General features: G+C 42.3%; 1 protein-coding gene across 7 annotated transcripts in view; it reads left to right on the top strand.

Annotated features, from left to right (window-relative positions):
* PARP8 (poly(ADP-ribose) polymerase family member 8) overlaps positions 1 to 19,322 on the top strand; it is a 454,001-nt gene that overhangs the window by 13,236 nt on the left and 421,443 nt on the right. Inside the window, exon 1 of one of the 7 annotated variants that reach the window (XM_056824930.1) lies at positions 13,652 to 16,211. The exons of the other annotated variants lie outside the window; for them this stretch is intronic. The gene's annotated coding sequence lies outside the window, so the exon portion shown is untranslated. Of the gene's footprint in view, positions 1 to 13,651; positions 16,212 to 19,322 lie in introns of those variants that run through there. 7 annotated transcript variants of the gene reach the window in all.

Raw genomic sequence — 19,322 nt, 5'->3', positions numbered from 1 at the left:
TTTAAAAAGTGTCCTCTAAAATATAAATACTGATCTTAGAGCAAAATACTGATCTCTGTAAGATTTCTTAGAAATACTGATCTCTATGAGATTCCTCTCCCTTTTCTTTTTGATTGTGTGGCGGGAGAGATTCCTTTAAAGAAAAAACATCCTCTCTGAACAATTCAGGAGGGACAGACGTGTGACATAGCAAACATGCCTTCACCTTCTCAGTATATATCAAAGATTGGAATGTAAAGTATCATGATACTCTGGTCTTTCATAAAACGGTTGTGTTCAATTCAACATTTTCAGGCACCAATTGCCTAGTGTGATAAGACCGTGCCAATTCTGGCAGTATGCCTCGAATGTAGGCTCTGTTTTTACAGCTTCTGCTGCAAAGTATAATCAAACCCATAGCCAATAATATGAATAAAATGATAGTACCAATGCTGGTTAAATTAGCTCTACCAAACCAATTTTGGGGATCTAGGGAAGATAAAGTTGCTTCCCAATTTGCAGCTATGTTTGCAGCTTCATTCTCATATACAATTTGGTCTAATTTGTTGATCTGCTGTTGCAACTTAATAATGTCCAAGGTGCTGTTATGACTTCCCCAAGCACCCTTGATGTGCTGAACGACCAGTTGCCATTCATATGACACGTTATCATATGGCAACGGAGTAATACAATAACCCGTTTGATTGTAATGACAGGGATAAGTAATCCTTGTGTGTAAAGCTTCAACCTCTTTACCTAACCAAAACACAGCATCTTTTAAACTGTCCAGCTCATCTCTGTAAGCTAAGTCAATACTCTGCTGAGTGTGCCATAATTTGGAAGAGTTAGACACCACTTCCTGTATGAACTCATGGTTCTGGATAGAGGAAGTTAATGCCAATGTTGCCGTGGTTAGTGATGTGATCATGGCAATTACTGAGACTACGGCTCCTACAACTGCAAAGATCATTCTCTTGGACCTATGTATAACCATGTTAAATGCCTTTTGAATGATGTGCACAGTAGGCGTAGATGCCCACGTCTCTGTCAAGTTGACAGGTACCCACATTAAAGGTGGATGATACATGATAGCAACATATGAATCTTGGTGTTTAGGACTAAGGCATTGATGTAGTCGACATTTTGTGCAGTTGATCTCATATAAACCTTGGTCATTTTTAAAAATTCGAAGGTTGTTACCTACTAGCATTACATAAGGAGCAAAAACACATGCTGTGACATTGATGTGACTGTCATACTCAAGATCAAGTCCTGAGTTCTTCACCTTGACCTTAAACTTGTATATCGGCTGCGTGGCAGCCACTATCTTCCACTGCGTGTTCTGTATTGGACCTGCTTCAATAGCAAGTCTAGAACCAGCCATGTCTACTTCTAGTAAGTCCTCAATTTTCTGAAAATTCTGACATGGCATGTGCCATTTCTCATAGTCAGTGTATTTGTCTAACCGTGTCAGTTGTTCAGAGCGACCACAACGTAACCTGGGTGCCCAATTGTAAATGTTAAAGTCTGTGGTTGCCGGCATCTTAACCTTTCTGGGAACTCGGACAGAACAATCTGTCCATGGCAACTCCTTTTGTACCGTACCTATCTGATTTGGACATAGGTACTTGTTAGCAGGGTGTTTAGGTTGGAACGTCTTACGTGCTAACTCATCTCCCATTCCTATCACACCCATGCCAACCCCTACATAACTGTTGTCAGTAGCATTTTTGACAATCCACGCTTGCTGTCTGCGTGGTACACAGAAAGAATTACCAATAAACGAATTTCTAAAAGACATACAAAATGGAGGATACACAGTAGATCCTGAATAATTGTACAGAGCCCCTTCAGACTCTAGAGGAACACGTTTGGCTAGAATAGGGTGTGGTAGCCAGTCCGTGTTGTTAACATACACCAGAGGGGGCTTGTCCATCCAAGTTAACATTCTCAAAATAGGAGGTTTGGGCACGATGGACCAGTAGACTTCAGCATGACAGATGTTCAGCAAAGTCAAAATAGTGAATGTCATCAGAGTAAATGTAATGTCAGTGTTCAGAGTGCGTGCATTCACCAGTGTTGCCTTCGATCCCGGTGCCCTGCGCTTGACCATCAGGTAGCTGACTGGAGACAGCAGCGATGCTCGTCTGCTTCTCGTCCTGGTCTCGGGCAGCCGGTGCGGTGCTAGACTGGTGAGCCTGTTCCTCTGCTCCCCTTGCATCTGGAAGCGGTCCCTTCCACGGTTTGAGATGCTTACTGGGAGTCCAGATCTCTCCATTATCTGTGGAAACACAAGCATAGCCTCGACCCATCGTTATTAGCCTGTTCGGACCTCTGTAATCCTTGTCTCCTGGCAGTCTCCAAAAAACCCAGGGCTGCTGCACCGTGTCCATTGTATCATGACACTCAAAATGCGTCTGCATAGGTGTAGCATTCAGCCCTTCTGGGATGGAGAAATGATTGAGAGTTAAAAGTACTATCCTTAACAGTTTGTTAGGGATAATAGGTTTGGGTCTAGAGATATCACCTTCATAAATTGTCAGGTACTCTCCTTTTTGTTTTTGTATCTGGTTCTTGAGAGTCCTGTTAGCTCTCTCCACTATTGCTTGACCAGTGGAGTTACCTGGAATTCCAGTTTTGTGGTTTATATTCCACAGTTTGCAAAATTCTGCAAACCTTTTGCTGGTGTATGCAGTACCATTGTCAGTTTTTATCTGACTTGGAATGCCCAAATGCGCAAATGCTTCCAGCAAGTGTGCAATGACATGAGAAACTTTTTCTCCCGTTTGTGCCGTGGCCCATATGACCCTTGAGTATGTGTCAATTATCACATGCACATACTTCCACCTTCCAAAAGGAGCATAATGAGTCACGTCCATCTGCCAAAGCTGGTTAGCTTTGAGTCCTCGTGGATTAGCTCCTGGGGGAAGAGGTGTAGAGGAGAACTGGGCACACGAGCTGCATTGCTGGATTATCTCCTGTGCCTGTCTTTTAGTAATGTCAAATTGGCATTTGAGAGATTTTGCATTTTGGTGCAATAAAGAATGTGATCTAACTGCATCTTGAAAAGCAGATGCCACTAAGGTATCCACCTTAGCGTTTCCCTCCGAGAGAGGACCAGGGAGGTTAGTATGTGAACGAATATGTGTTATAAAAAATTTGTTCTGCCTCTGCCATATCACCATCTGGGTGGTACGGAACAAGAGATATAACTCCTCATCAGGTACAGGTTTAATCTTTGCTGTTTCCAGCGAATTAACCAAATTAACCACATATAATGAATCACAGATTATATTACAAGCTTGTACTACATCCCTTAGCACACTGCGAACTGCAGCTAGTTCAGCTTTTTGTGGAGAGCCATAAGTAGTGTCTAATAACATTGTACTATCCTGGACTACAGCTCCTGCTCTCCCATGTTTTGATGCATCTGTAAAAACGTTCACAGCATCTACAAGAGGATGCATGGATGTCATTCTTGGAAAAATAATAGGAGTCAATTTTACAAACTGCAGTATCTTATTAGCAGGAATGTGATTATCTATCTGTCCTGTATAATCTGCAAAAGCAATTTGCCATGGCAAAGACTGTGCAAATAAATTCTGAACTTGCTCTCTAGTTATAGGCACATGAATTGTACTAGGATCTATGCCAGTTAATTGTCTTGCCCTTTTTCTGATCTGAGTTATCAGCAAAATGATAAGTTCTAGATAGCTAGTGAGGGATTTAGTTTGTTGATTGGCTAAGTGAATCCATTCTATGATGTGTTGATCCTGATGTAAAGCACCTGTGGGAGTATACCTGGTCTGTAGAACAGACGCTATTAAAGGTAATGATGGATCAATTCTATACACTCTGGCTTTTGATACCGCTTCTTCCACTACCTTTAACTCCTCCTCCGCTTTGGGAGACAGTGTTCTAGGGGATGTTAAAGCAGCATCTCCCTTTAAAGTGGCATACAGGTGTTCTAACTGTCCTGTAGAGATTTTTAGAAAAGGTCTGAGCCAATTAATATCACCTAATAACTTCTGGAAATCATTCAACGTATTCAGGGAATCTCTACGAATCTCAATTTTCTGTGGACGGATCTCTTGATCATACACTAGTGTTCCTAGGTACTTGTAAGGGGGCGTGGTTTGAATCTTTTCCTTAGAGATCACCAGATTCGCCGCCGTTAAAGCTTTGGTGGCGTCTGCGAGCAATATCTCCACTTCGCCACTAGATGGCGCTGCTAACAGAATATCATCTACATATTGAATTATATGGTAATTCACGTGTTCAAGTCTAACCTTTTCTAATGCATGTGCTACATATTTCTGACATAAACAGCTGCTTACACGCATGCCTTGTGGAAGGCACAGCCATTCGAATCTTTTGAAAGGAGTACCATAATTTATTGAGGGTACAGAAAATGCAAATCTGTGACAATCTTGTGGGGACAGGCGGATATTGAAAAAACAATCCTTCAAATCTATAACTATCAGCTTCCAGTTTATAGGAATCGGCCCCGGGGAAGGTAATCCCGGTTGCCTTGTCCCCATGTCCATTAGCTGTTCATTGATCTTCCTAAGATCATGGACTAGCCTCCACTTCCCTGCCTTCTTTGGCACCAGAAAAATCGGGGTGTTCCAGGGACTGTTTGATTCTCGTATGTGACCTAATCTCAATTGTTCCTGTATTATGGCCTCTAAATGTACTAATTTCTCCTTAGATATAGGCCATTGGTTAATCCAAATGGGTTTGGAACTTAACCATGTGATAGGGTCAGCAAATAGTGGAGCGACGCTAGCCGCACCCACAAATTCCGTGTGCAGTCTGTCCGATGTGGTCAATGTTATGTTCATTGCGGACATCACCTCTCTGCCCCACAGAGATTGGGCAATATCTAGTACATAAGGTTTAAATGTACCTCTATGTCCTTCACTATCAGACCACGATAAAGTATTCGCTGATTGGAGAATGTGCTCAGGAGTGCCTATGCCTATTAACTTCTGGTGAGGTTCAATGACTTCCCATGACTCTGGCCAATCCGTAGCAGAGATCACCGAGATGTCTGCTCCAGAGTCCAGGATGCCTGATATAACCCTGTCTTCTACAAACAAAGACATTACCATCCTATCCTGAGTCACTTTTTGAGACCAAAACAATCCATGGGCTGTGGAGTCAAGGCTGCTTTTTTGAAGCTTGCTCTTTAGAGAGAAATCAGCCTCAGGGAATATGGTCAGATAGGCTAGATTATTGTCCTTTGAAATGCAAAATGCTGGCTTTGCAGCAGCCAGGATGTGGAGCCCATTGGTCTCCTTATCCTGAAACAATGTGGGAAAGATTTCTAAACCCTTTGCAATGAGGTCAGGGTCGCCTAGTATTAACCCTTTAGCACCTTGAGGTACTGGGAAACGAAAGCTAGCTGGAATCCAAGTAGGTTCTGAGTTCTCTTTCAATACTATGCTTTCGGTTGCTATAATAGGGAAACGAAAAGAATACCTCATGGTCCTGCCCTGATTTGCTCCTGGGCTCAAGGCTGGCCCGAAGTCTAGTTTAACTGGGTGTTAGACCCTGTGTTGGGAAGACTTCGCTTATTGCTAGCTCTGCACGTGGTAGCCCAGTGCCTGCCCTTTCTGCATTTGGGGCAGATACCTGGAGTCTTTCCTGGTCTTCTATTTGGACATGCTCTACGATAGTGACCTTTCCTGCCGCATGCATGGCAATGCCCTGTGAGCATTCCCTGCTGCTCACTCACTGTTAAAACAGTTCGTGTCTCACCCATGCCTATGTCTTGGCAAGCTCTTAAAAAATCTGTCAGGGTCCCTGTAGCTTTAATGGGAGCTAAAGCTGTCCTGGCCTGTTCATTAGCATTTAAAAAAGCAAGGTCCCGAATGAGAACCTTGGCTGCATCTTCGTGAGGGATATGTCTGCGGACTTCTGTACTGAGCCTATCCACAAAGTCAGCGAAAGATTCGTTCTGCTTTTGGATAATCTCTGTATACAAGCTCTCTGAATCCTTCCCGGGTAGGGCTCTCCATGCCTTAGTGGCCGCGCTGGCTATCTGGTTAAAAATCTGCTCTGTGGCTGCGATTTGCCTAGCAATTGGTTCGAATTCTCCTTGCCCTACCAATTGTTCAAAGGGCACATTGATTCCTGCCTGCCTGTTCTCGGAGGCCTGCAGGGAACATAGATCATGGAATTTCAGTTTCCAGGTCAAATAGTCACCTCCGCTGAGGGCGGACTCGGCTGCCAGGTACCAGTCAGCCGGTGTGAGTGTCTGTTGAGCCAGGTTACTGAGGAGCGCTAGTGTGAATGGCGCGGTTGCCCCGTTTTTCACTACGCTGCTTCTGAGCATTTTCAAGACCTTACAGTCTATGGGCTTATGCTGGGCAATGCGTCTGTTGGCATCCTCAGGGTCCTCTACATACCTGACTGGGAAAGCAGAAATGCCTTCCTTGCCTATTTGAGCAGGCGAGATCGGCTCATTCCTGGGTGAATAAGGCTTAGAAACTTCAGGTGAGCAAGGTGGGGGTGGGGAGGCCACGAGGGAGACTCGTGAAGCCAACCCGTAGTCTGGTGGAGGAGTGGGAGGGGGAGGGGTCAGAGTGTCTAAGGAAGGATACAGCTTTGGAGTTGCAAATGACTCTTTTGTTTTACTCCTCTTCCAGCTATAGCCTGGGGCCTCTGGCGGATCCCTAGACCACTCTGAACACTCTCCTTCCCTTCCCCCATCAGTCTCCTCAGGAGCAGTGCCTTTGAAATCCTGCTTTTTTAATTCCTGAGTCTGTGGAAATTCCTTCTCCCCTGCAGTATAGGTACTAGTAGCTAAATCCTCTAGGATGGTTCTGATAATTGACCAGGTGTTAAATACCGTCTTCCTGACTCTGTTACCTTCCTTTTGATAGTCCTTTAAAGACTGTTCGATTAGGTCCCATTGCGCAACTTCTAGCGTCCCCTTGGCTGGGAAGGCTGGGAAAGCCTTTTGAATCACCTGTAGCAAGGCTTTGATCTGCGCTTTGGAGACCTTCCTACCTCCCTGTTCCACTAACGACATGAGGAGTCGTATATAGCCTGCGTGGGCGGAGATAGTCAAACCCATCTCTGAGACCAACTCACCTTCCTTTTTCCAGACCTGAAGGGAGTCGTCTTTTGGCTTCGTTCACGCGTGCCTGAAGAATTCCTTCACGTGTTGGGGCGCGCCCTCCCAAACCGCTGTGAGAAATAAAGGTAGAATGCCACGAGAAAATGCCAGGGGCAGGGCCTAGGCACGTCTGGGCGCCAGAATGCAACCTCCCGGCCTGCAAGAGGCTGCAATGGGGGGGAGAAGAATTTGAGAGGATAGAGATAGAGAAGAGATTTTTTACCCGCGAAGGGCGTGAACGGGCCGACTTTAGAGATGTGAGTAACCGAGTCAGTAGGCGAATATTATTTGTATGAGCCACAGCTAAGCTCCGACCACTGGGTGTGAATATTCAGGCTGAAACCACCCAATGATCCTCTTTTAACACCGTACCGGTCAGAGGATAGAGCTAGTGCAGATGGAAAGGAGACTAGGAACTACAAGAGGTAGATAATGCTAGATAGCATTAGGAGAAAGAGAGGAAGTAAGGCAGGCCTGGACTAATGACCAGGCCTTAGTAAGGCAGGCCTGGTCTGAGGACCAGGCCCTAGTAAGAAAGATAGAGAAGAGGGACAGGGGAGAAGTTGCTACTTGCCAGACCCGGGAATCCTGAACCAGTGGGCGGAGCTTAGAGGAGCTGGTTTATTTATAGTCATGCCAGCTCAATACATATTGAACAGTTATATGATACCTCAATACATATGGATGAGTTATCTGGGGTACCCCTATTGGATAATACAACCTGTGACAAGGTGAAGGTGGGGTTTTACTCCTCAGGTGAGTGGGACACAGGAAAGCAAGGTTTCGCGCCTAAACTTCAGCCATGCTGGCAATAAAGTTCATTGCCATGCACATAATGGCCATGTGCTCACTCACATTCCTTGCTTCCCCACAACGTCTAGGGCTGGGCTGCTACACCTTTTCTTTCTCTTGCTTTTGGACTTCATTGGTTGTAAATAGAAGTGCTGATGATGTATGTGAGATTTTCCACTGCCTTTATTAAGTTTAATTTATATTTGCATTATGGTCTGAAAAGGATGCATTTCTACTTTTTTGGGTTTGTGAGGTTTTTATGCCCTTATACATAGTCAGTTTTTATGTAGGTCCTATGTACCACCGAGAAAATGTATATTCCTTTTAATTCTCATTCAGTTTTCTCCAAAGATCCATTACATCTAATTTTTCCAAAATTTCTGTTCCTCTCTAAGTACTATCAAAAGGTCCCTTGTAAGCTCTTTCTGAGTTATTGTCTGTGGGCTGAGAGTACTGGAAACTGACAAAAGCTTCTAACCAGTATAAGGGACAAGCCAGTCTAAAGGAAACGAAGCCAAAAATTCTGTTAGTGTGAATTAAGCCGTATGACTATTTTATAGCTAAATATAGCAACAGTGGAATAACAAGTAGAAAAGAAATGCCAGAGAACTTACTCTAATAAAACAGGTAAACAGTGAAAAAAGGCAGATTAAAATACAGTTTATGTTGCTTGGCCTCTAAGGTCCTTTTCAGCTCTTGTTCTGTGATCCTGTAGTCATTTATTTAAAATGTTCAGGGAGTTCTCATGTTAATGCATAGGTAGCACAATAAATCCTTATTGATTGAAAATATTTCCCACAGAAACAATATAATAATTGTGAGTTGTATCCATGACCAAGGACTCATCCTGATAATAATGATAACTCATTTATGTAGTATTTTAAGATTTGCAAGGCATTTTTCTGATGACAACCCTGTTCAATAGGGGGCACATTTATTATTATCTCCATTATATAGGTGGCAATTTGTGACTCTGAGAAGTAAAGGGAATTTCCTTTGGATCAAACAGCTATTAAGTACATGAGGTAGGATTCTGGTTTTAATGTCTTGCCTCCTACTTTGGGGATTACGGGGTTGGGGACAGAGACTGAGACAGAAAAGGAGAGAGAGAGAAACAGAAGGGAGAGAGAGAAAGAGACAGGAACTTCTTTGCCTACTCATAGTGGAATGTCATTATGAGTTTGGTGTATGGAGATGAGCCTGAGGGCTTCTTAAAAACACTAATTACCCAAGGATGATGTCATGAAATAGTAACTGATATTTTAGAAGGATGTCAGGTTTATGAAGCACTTGACATACATTATTCAACAAGCATTTGAAATATTTAATTTGGCAATTTAATGTTTCAAAAGCAGGTATTTGAGTTCAATGAAATGGTCTTTCCAACCATAATAAAACTGCATTGTGTGAATTTGAGTCTCACAAAAGTTCATGAGATTGGGTCCTACATTACCATCATTTCTATTCCATAGATAGAAATGTCTGTTAAATACATCTATAGTATATGTGTAATATATTCCAATATTTCTAATGTATCTACTAAGGTGTAGAAGGTAAAATTATTTCTCTAGGGTCTCACATCTAGGAAGTGTCAAAATAATTTAACACAAATTTCTGACTCCAAATCCAGCCATTTCTTCACTCTGTCAGGGCTTTTTTTTTTTTTTAAATAAGGTGAATTTGTAGTCAAATGGTCAGTTCATATTCCTTCTTTGTTTTTTAGAATCTTTGTAACTTTTTTGAAGAGCCAAGCCTAGATAGTTAACAATTTTTTTACTTAGTTGCTTCTTAACAAGTTACTAAACAAAATTATATTTTTTAAAATGAAGAACTGTACATGTAAAGGAACCCTGGTTTGTATTTGGATGATTCATTCAGCAGGTTTATCACCTTTATATAATATTTGATTATTTTTTGTTGGTTTTAGTTGATAATGCTAAACACACAAAAATGATACTCTGCCACCACCTGCTGGTAATGAATATCAAGGCAAAGGAGTTTAAAAAGGAAATTAATTTTTTTATTCCCTAAAAATCAGAGTGTGTAGGCTAGTCCAATCAGGCAACAACTTGTGTGAACAGAATAAATACTATCAGAATGTAATTTTTTCATTTATTAAAAAATATTTTATCTTCCCAATTACATGTTATAGTTTTCAACATATGTCTTCTGAAATTATAAGATCCAGATTGTCTACCTCTCTCACTTCCCTCCCTCTATCTTGGAGATGGTAAACAATTTGCTCTGGTTTACATATGTATTATGCAAAACACACTTCCATACTGATCATTGTTGTGAGAGAATACTCAAGTAAAACCATAAATAAACCACTGTGAAAAATAGAATGATTTGATCTGCATTCCAGCTCCAATAGTTCTTTCTCTGGAGGTGGATAGCATTTCTTGTCATATGTTCTTCCAAGTTGTCCTGGGTAATTTTATTGCTGAGAACTGCTATGTCTTTCACAGTTGATCATCATCCATTATTGCTCTCACAGTGTACAATGTTCTCCTAGTTCTGCTTATTTCACTCTGCATCAGTTCAGTTCAGGTAGATCTTCCTTTCTTTCCTTTCTTTCCTTCCTTCCTTCCTTCCTTCCTTCCTTCCTTCCTTCCTTCCTTCCTTCCTTCCTTCCTTCCTTCCTTCCTTCCTTCCTTCCTTCTTCTTTCTTTCTTTCTTTCTTTCTTTCTTTCTTTCTTTCTTTCTTTCTTTCTTTCTTTCTTTCTTTCTTTCTTTCTTTCTTTCTTTCTTTCTTTCTTTCTTTCTTTCTTTCTTTCTTTTTCTTTCCTCCCTCCCTCCTTCCTTCCTTCCTTCCTTCCTTCCTTCCTTCCTTCCTTCCTTCCTTCCTTCCTTCCTTCCTTCCTTCTTCCCTCCCTCCCTCTCCTCCCCCTCTCCCTCTCCCTTTCTCCCTCTCTCCTTCTCTCCCTCCCTTCCTCTCTCCCTCCCTCTCTCCCTCTCCTTCTCTCCTTCCCTCCCTCTCTCCTTCCCTCCCTTTCTCTCTCTCTCTCTCTCTCTCTCTCTCTCTCTCTCTCTCTCTCTCTCTCTCTCTCTCTCTCTCTCTCTCTCTCTCTCTCTCTCTCTCTCTCTCTCTCTCTCTCTCCCTCTCTCTCCCTTCTCCCCTCTCCCCTCTCCAAATCCTTACAGGATCAAAGAGTATGCACAGTTTTATAGCCTTTTGGGCATAGTTCCAAATTGCCCTCCAAAATGGTTGGATCAGTTCAAAACTCCACCAACAGTGCATTAAATATCCCAATTTTGCCATGTCCCTTTCAATACTTATCACTTTACTGTCATATTGGCCAATCTGATAAGTGTGAGGTGGTACCTTAGAGTTGTCTTAATTTACATTTCTCTGATCAAGAGTGATTTAGAACATTTTTTTGTAAGGTGATTATTGTCATGGTCAAGGTCCAGCCTCACTCTGGAGGTTGAGAACCAGGGGTTCTCAACAGGTGGTGAATGATCAGTCAAGAAAATAACAAATGGAAGACAGCTGTATCTTTATGGCCATGGGAATGCTTTGCATCTGATAGCTGCTCTGCCATCCCCAGGCTTGATGTTTATTTTTATACCCATTTTCTTGGCACACAGATACATTACCCAACACACATGTCCAAATAGAGATATTTGGAAAAGTGATACACTAACTTTTAACAAATCACTTGATTAACATTCTCTATTCTTGTATTGTGATTACAGATTCTTGACAGTATAAAGGTTTCACATAAGATTGATGATTTCGTCACAGGTGACTTAATTTTCTCATTACCCTGTGAAAAGCTTTGAGCTTACAAACAATCAAGGAAAATTACTTATTGCTTTTAATAAAAAGAAATAATCAAAAGTTCTTAAAAGACAATTCAACAATCATATCATTGAGGTTGAGGGGTACTGGGAACACAATTCAGATTTAATATTAGACTGGTCATTTTTCAGGGTTTACTAGGGAGTTTCTGAGTTACTGGTTTGTGAAATTGAGTCACTGAGGCATATTGAAGCTTAGTGTACCTGTACATTTTGTATGGGCATTTATGATTGATTTGGGTGTTGGCTTCATGAGAATAAGTTTCTATGAGTGGGAAAGTTCTGGGCTTGGTGTGTAGCTGTGGTTTTACTGGGAATTATGTACCTAAGTAAAAGTTAACCCATGATAGTCTTTTGGGATTGGATTTGAGGGTCTGATCTTTTGGTGATGTTTTGAGGAATTAGGGTACAGGTATTTTGCTCTTGCATTATTCCTTCTGAGACTAGGGGGAATAATAATCATGTCAATTCCATAGGTAAGGGACATTGATGAGAGAGGTCATGCAAGGGGGACTGAGTGGGCAATCACATCTTGCCAAGGGCCACTCTGTGGCCTCCTTAGCTACCATGCGTGACTTTGTCAAGGTGTTGTGGCCTGATGGCTCCCAGCAATTATTGATTACTTTAATTTCCTCATCTGAAAATTGCTTTTTCCTATCCTTTAACCATTTGTCAATTGGGGAATGACATGAAGAATGTAATTTTTAAATTACAAAATCGAAACATTTTAAAATTTCATTCTATTTTCCCCCAATTACATGTAAAAAGTTTCCAATATTAAAAAAGCTTTTTTGAGTTTCAAATTCTCCCCCCCTCCCCTGCTGTGATGATAAGCATTCTGATATAGATTTTACATGTTCACTCATGTAAAAACATCAAAATTTATTTTTAAAGGATCATTTTAGTTGCGATTTGATTTTGGAAAGGCAATATTTAAAGCTAGTTATCTCTTGCTATTCATTTTATTATTTACTAGTTCTGATGACAAATTAATTCTGTCAACCTATATAATATTTATAACAATACAATTGGATGGGTCAAAAGATTGGGAAAAATACACATTTTTCTGATTAGAAAATTATTGTAAAAATAGTTTTAGAAGAAGAGGAAAATTATTTAATAAAACTAAGGATTTTGAGCTGTAAGGAACTTTTAAGAGTCATCTAATCCAACACCTTCATTTTATAAATGAGGAAACTTAAACCCAGGATAATGGATTTGTTCAAAGTCATACAGGAAGTTGAAAAGAACACATTTGTGATTTGAATCCAGGTCCTCTGATTCCAAATCTGCTTATCTTTCAGGATATGTTAACTTTAGAAAACTGACTACATTTCATTTATAAGGTCCCCCCCCCCCCCCCCCCGAGAATTACGTATATCACATTGTTTATCAAAATAATGCTCAGTAGGGGGCAGCTGGGTAGCTCAGTGGATTGAGAGCCAGGCCTAGAGATGGGAGGTCCTGGGTTCAAATGTGGCCTCAGATGCTTCCCAGCTGTGTGACCCTGGGCAAGTCACTTAACCCCCATTGCCTACCTAGCCCTTACCACTCTTCTGCCTTGGAACCAATATCCAGTGTTGATTCCAAGATGGAATATAAGGGTTTAAAAAAAATAATGCTCAGCATCACCTGCCTTTCATCCAGAAGAGACACTTATGTATTCTCAGTTGTTCCTCTGTCATGTAAGTAATAGATAATATTTATATAGTGCTTACTCTGTGCCAGGTGCTTTCCAATTATTGTCTCATTTATTCCTCACAACTCTGGAGGTAGGTGCTATCTCTGTTTTACAATTTAGGAAACTGAGTCCAACAGCAGGTTTTTAAAAAGTGATTTGTTCAGGGTCACCCAGCTAGTAAATGTCAAAGTCAGAATTTGAACTCAGGTCTTCTGGACTCCAGGTCCAGTGCTTTATCTTTTGTGCCTTAGTAGCATGAAATATAGTTGTTTTGAATTATTAGCATTACTTATTGTTTTCTAAGACTAGATTAAGATATATTCAAACTTTCATACAAATTGCAACTGGCAATTTGGTAAAATGAGTTGTTAGAGAAAAACATTTTTTATTAGGAAAAAAAGAGTCTAATTGATAGGTGTTCATGGTTTCAACTCTCCAAATTGGTATTTCCTCTCTTCTATTGGGACCTAAGGATTTTTGCTGCGGGAAAGTGTGACCCAGTGAAAACATACTTAACTGTGGAGTTCAAATTCTACTTAATGACCTTGGGCAGGCCATCTAGGCCACAGCATCATTATCTGTGGACCGAGGGCACCGGACTAACTGGCCTTGGAGATGCCGTACAGCTCTAGATGGATGATCCAGTAAGAACGAACAACTTCATAGGACTGTAATGAAATGGCTGAAGAGCAAATGTCAGACACACTAGCCTCCTGAATAGAGGAAGGCTGTCCAGCTCCTCCTCATCTGCTGCAGAAAAAACAAGTCTGTATCAGACTGAATAATGATCAAGAAAATGAGAAGGTATAGAAAGTCAGTTCATGCACATCAGAGCCCCACAGGAGAAGGAAACAGAACAACTTATACACAGGCAGTAACTATGTGAAAGACTTAAGAATTCTGATCAATGCAGTGACCCAATCCGTCCTGTCTAAGGAAGCCCTATGACAAAGTACCTTGTTCACCTCCTGATAGATGGACTCAAGGCCCAGAGACATGACATGTTGGACATGAGCACTTCCTGGATTTATTCTCCTTGACTTGGCTTATTTGTGACAAGATTCTCTGCCTGTTCTGCCTATTTTTTCATAGAGGATGAGGTCCTGGAGGGAGAAAGGAAGTTAGTAATAGTGATTACCAATAAAAAGAGGATTATTGAAATGTCTTTAAAAATGCACAGAAGAGAACAGAAGGGAGCAGAAGGAAGCCCAAATGAAATAGGGCAGTTTTGAAAGTAATGTGTGAAATTTATGGAAAACTTTTTTATAAAAGGCAAGAGGTATGAAATATATATTTCTGGTTTTATTTACAATATTGTGTTCTCTTGTGTGGATGGAATTGTTCAGTTTGAGGATGTTTTAAATTCCCCCCGTCTTGTCAGGAGGCAGGGAGCATGTTTCATCATTGATGCTCTGGAATCATGCGTTGATCTTAAGTCTTTCCTAGTTGTTTTTCTGCCCACTCTTGTGATTTCTACCAAGTGCTCCCTGGATTCTTCTTATGTCACTTTTCATCAGCATATATTATGAGTCTTTCCGGGATGGTCTGAAATGATGTCTTATAGCGTAATAGTTTTCTATCACCTCCGGGACGTGGCTTGGGATTTACTTGGTACAGCAGCTTCCTTGATGAGAAAACTCTGTACCAGTGGGGGCACCGTCTTGGGAACTAAACGTGAGAGCCTGAGTGATTCGCTCAGTTACAGCCTCGGCGTTGTGCTGATTTCTATCCGCCCTGCGACAGCCATGGCTCCTGCATTGCACTCATATGTTGTTTGGCACCCCGTAGTTTCCTCTGTCTTGTATTCTTTTGAAGAGCTGCCTGGGCCTAAACCGCTCAAGGGGTGGAGTCTGCGCCAAAGTAGACTGCTCAGGCCTGCCCCCCGCAGCTTACTTTTTAATAGGACTGTCCCCATTTCTTTCCAGCAATTCCAAGTACTTTTCCCAAATCTGTTTTCCTTCATGGCTTTCCCTTGTCTCTTTTCTAGAATACAAACGAGAAAAGAAAAAAGAATAACCAGCGAAAATAGCAATACCCGAAGGACAATAACGTTCCTTTTCCTTCATCTATACCTTTGCCAGTAGAAAATAAAGCTTTGGAGGGCAGGCACTGTTTCCTTTTTGGTTTCCTTTCATTAGTGCAATGCTTTGCACAGCTGGCACTTAATCATTCCTGAGGAGAAGCCTGCTGGTCAGCGTCATAAATGTATAAACATTTGTTGCTGAACATTCTTAAAGACGGAGATTCTGGCAGTCATTTGGTGGACTATTGCTTTGACTTCAGTCTATGAGATTCCCCTAAGTACAAGACTTAATACTTTACATTCATAGATCATAGATTTAGGTCTGGAGGAAACTTCAGAGGCCACCTAAGTCCAACCCTTTAATTTTACAGCTGAGGAAACTAAGGCCCAAGTTAACTCAAAGTATCAAAGGCAGGATTTGAACCCAGGTCCTCTGGCTTCAGCACTAATGCTCTTGCCATTTCTTCCTGCTGTTTGTGTACTCTTATCAGTCCTGATGGTCGCGAGAGCAGACACAATGCGTAGGTCCCCTCTGGAACCCCCAATACAAGGTGACACTAGAATAGATTACTGAGAGAATGTGGGTCACCCACCCACCCCTGCGTCTCTCCCTTGCTTGCCGTACCGCCGGGGGATCGCTAGGAGGGCTCCGGATGGAGAGGCTCAGACGCAGCCAGGACGCTGAGGGACCAACGCCCCGATGAGCAGAGGCTCCGAGGGCTCGGCCTCTCCACCGCCCTGATCCTGGGCACGGTGTGCCGAGGCAGGAGTGGTGAGAGGTACTTTGGGATAATAAAAGAAGAGAAGTAAGCGAATCTCTTAAGGACGACAGAAGTTCAGGAGGGGACACGGGAGGGCAGTGTTGGTACTGCCTCATTAAGTCTGACACGTATGCCATAGCCCCAAGTCTATCGTAACCCTTAAAGTTTAGGGGAGATGGGGAGACGGAGGCAGGTAGAAACTGGTTTCTCTCTGCAAGGAGTATTATGTTTTTAGCGGTTTATTAAAAGTTAAGGATTAAAGAAAACACAGGATAAGAAAACACGTGTCCAGGCCACAGAGAGGCCCAGACACAACCTCGCCTACATTATAGAGAGAGCCACATCTGCCCCAAACGGAAGTCCAAGGGAGCCCCAAAACCTTTGCCAAAGCTTCAATCCTTCCTCCATCTGGGCCCACCTCAGAATTCCCGTGAGATTACAAAGCATTTGGGGGAAGTGGAGCAAAGGCTTGTGGGGGTTGTAGTCCTGTAATCAAGTCTACTTTTTACAATATGTACTGCGTGGAGATCCATGTTTCCATACGCATTCCCTTCTTTCTGGTGCTTTTTGTAGGAAAATGGTCATATCGTCTGTTGATGTTTACTGAGTCTATGATAAAAAAAAGAAACATTCCCACCCCAAAGGGGAAAGCCAGAAAATAAAATAATTGGAACATTTAGGCTAGAAAAGTGAAAACTGAGGGAGGACCCGGTAGCTGCTTTCAAACATTTGGAAGACTGAGATGTGGAAGAGAGATTCGACTTACTCTGGGTCCAAAGGATAGAACGAACCGGAAGAAACTATTTAAAGGCAGATTTAAATTCAACAAAAGGAAAACCTTCCTAACAACCAGAGTTATTAGAAAGTGGAATGGCCTTCTTTGAGAGGTCCTGAGTGCTTCCTCGCTTGAGGTGTTGACAAAATAAAGCAGCCAAGCACTTGTTAGGGAGAGTCTGGATCAAGCGTGTCCGTTCAGAGGAAAGTCCCTAGTGGGCCGCTCTAGAGATCAGGGTTTGGCTGCGTGACTCGGATAAAGGCTTCCATGACACGATTAGCCCATTGGTGTAGGAAAATTCAGGGTCCCGGAACATCTGGATATCCCAGAACCCTGGGGATTCCGGATCCACGAAGAGGAGCTTGAGCAGACAGAGAGTGCACTTGGCCAGCTGTGGTGGTTACTACTAGGCCATCTCTGTGTCGCTTCTAGTTCTGAGATTCTGGTTCCTTGATCCTGGTGAGGAAAGAGTTATTTCCTGGGTGTAAGAGAGAGAAACAGTGGCGAGACCTAATGGACTGACAGAGGATCCAGGCATGAATTTCCTAACTGGCACATGCCTGATACACCATCTCCAAGGTGGAGGGCCTCGCTGTCAGGTGTGTGGACTTGTTGGTTGCCATAGCGACTAGGTGACATTTCTAGAAGTGTAGGAGGAAACAAATGATCAGTTCCTTGGATTTGTAGCCACTCTGCCAATATGCATTGATTTTCTTCTTCTTGAGCCTGCCTCTGTATTCCTGTTCCCTTTTCTCTCCTTGCCTATGATAATCCTATATTCTGTGTGCTCCATAGGAGACACGCTTCTGTGATGTAGTCATCAAACTCTTTAGTTGTACCAAGAGAGGGAGAGGGTGGCAGTTCTTTTTTTCTTTTTTTAATTTACTTAAAAAATTTTTTTTAAACCCTGACCTTCCATCTTGGAGTCAATACTGTGTATGGGTTCTAAGGCAGAAGAGCAGTAAGGGCTAGGCCATGGGGGTCAAGTGACTTGCCCAGGGTCACATAGCTGGGAAGTGTCTGAGGTCACATTTGAACCCAGGACCTTCTTTCTCAGGACCTGACTCTCTATCCACGGAGCCACTCAGCTGCCCCCTATTGCTCAAAGCTCTTTAGTCATTACCTACTACCTCTCTGATTGGAGAACAGAGCAAAGAACTTCTCCTAAAGCCTTGTATTAAAGAGGGCTCCCAGACCAGCCCACTCCTCCTTTCCCAAAATAATACTGGAGAAGAACCCTAGGGGGGATGTTATAAAGCCTTCAATGACCAGATGCATAAGCACCAACACCAACAACAATAAGAAAAACACAACAGGCCATTTGAGTTGGAGACCATTGCTTTTGCCAAAGCTGGAAGTGAAATCCTTGCTCATAACTCTCTCAGCTCTCAGTTCTCTTTCCCAGAATCCTCAGCTGACTCTTCCCTGCCCCCAAGATAGTCTGTCCATCAGACTGCAGGAACCTATTATGGTCTCTTCAATCCTTACAAACCTCAGACACTTCCCAGCTTTGTGACCCTGGGCAAGTCCCTTAACTCCAATTGCCTCGCCCTTAGCACTCTTCTGCCTTGGAGCGAATAATTAGTCTTGATTCTAAGACGGAAGGTAAGGGTTTAAAAAAAAGAAAGAAAAGAAGGAAAAGATATGAGGACAAATCCAAAAGATTGGTTAACTAATTGGGTATTGGGGTGAAGGAGAAGAAAGAGTCAAAGATTTATGTGTGTTGTGTGTGAAATTCAACAAGGATAGACTAAGGCATATTTTTTCCCAAGCAATATAGCATTTTTTTAACCCGAGAATAGAATGGGTAAAAGGCTGCCTCAGTTTTGAGCCAAAGATCCCAAAATTAAGCTGCAACTTCTTTTTATAAACCTATAACAAAGAACAGAACAGGATACAAAAGAAAATAATACAATTAGTTATTGGGTTGGTAGCATCATGGTGGGCATTAAGGAAAGTAGGCTTACACACAAATGAGACTGTGTCTCTGTCTTAGAGGAATGCTTTATGGATTTATGGAACCCAGCTGCATCCCCAGGCTATTGATAGTGGATCAGGAGTCTGCTGGTGCCTGGGAATTGGACGACTCTCTTTTTAATCTGCAAGGATGAAGCTAAGATGGGACAGTCAGCTCTGCTCTGGAGGAGAGCAAATGGATGCCATGGAATTTCTGAGGAGCTGAAATTATGAGGGATAACAAGCACTTCCTTAGCACAAAGTGATGTGCAGGCAATGCTGTGATAACAATTCCCTTAGAATTAAAGTGTTTTGTGAGGGTATTGAACTTTAAACTTAGCTCAGAGTATGCCTTTCATTAAAAGTGATCGATTGGAAGACCGAACATCTGACCTGAGACTGAACTTTTTGTCTGTATGAGCTTC

Source organism: Monodelphis domestica, chromosome 3 (genome assembly GCF_027887165.1).
Source record: "Monodelphis domestica isolate mMonDom1 chromosome 3, mMonDom1.pri, whole genome shotgun sequence".
Taxonomy (NCBI): Eukaryota; Metazoa; Chordata; class Mammalia; order Didelphimorphia; family Didelphidae; genus Monodelphis; species Monodelphis domestica.
Note: the sequence above shows the minus strand (reverse complement) of the source record. Positions and strands in the feature narration are given on the sequence as shown.